This window comes from Octopus bimaculoides, chromosome 20 (assembly GCF_001194135.2).
Source record: "Octopus bimaculoides isolate UCB-OBI-ISO-001 chromosome 20, ASM119413v2, whole genome shotgun sequence".
Classification (NCBI taxonomy): domain Eukaryota; kingdom Metazoa; phylum Mollusca; class Cephalopoda; order Octopoda; family Octopodidae; genus Octopus; species Octopus bimaculoides.
The window spans coordinates 20,020,716-20,021,046 of record NC_069000.1 but is presented as its reverse complement, the minus strand read 5'-3'; the positions used below and the strand labels follow the sequence as shown (position 1 = coordinate 20,021,046).

Genomic DNA, 331 nt, shown 5'->3' with positions numbered 1-331 from the left:
GTGTGTGTGTGTGTGTGTGTGTGTGTGTGTGTGTGTGTGCGTGTGTGTGGTACTGGCAGTTAAGTCAAACCGTTTTTGTTTACGTACATAAACTTCTTAGTCACATCTATTTTCTTATTTTCTTTCTTTCTTTCTCCTACAACTTTCCTTCTTCACCTTCTTCTTCTTCCTCGTCGTACTCATCACCATCGTTATCATCACCACCACCACCATCATCATCATCATCATCATCATCATCATCATCATCATCATCATCATCAACATCGGACTCATATTACAGTAAAAAGAAAAAAAGATTAATTAATTATTTGATTATTTAATTAACATATAA

At 35.0% G+C, this 331-nt stretch overlaps 2 long non-coding RNA genes across 16 annotated transcripts in view; both read right to left on the bottom strand.

The window, feature by feature from the left end:
- LOC128250325 (uncharacterized) overlaps nucleotides 1-315 on the bottom strand; it is a 5,121-nt gene extending 4,806 nt beyond the window's left edge. The window contains exon 1 of the long non-coding RNA XR_008266351.1: nucleotides 88-315. This is a non-coding gene — a long non-coding RNA (uncharacterized LOC128250325). The remainder of the gene's footprint in view (nucleotides 1-87) is intronic.
- Nucleotides 1-331, bottom strand: part of LOC106871257 (uncharacterized) — a 413,124-nt gene that overhangs the window by 214,869 nt on the left and 197,924 nt on the right. The gene's annotated exons all lie outside the window — the stretch shown is intronic.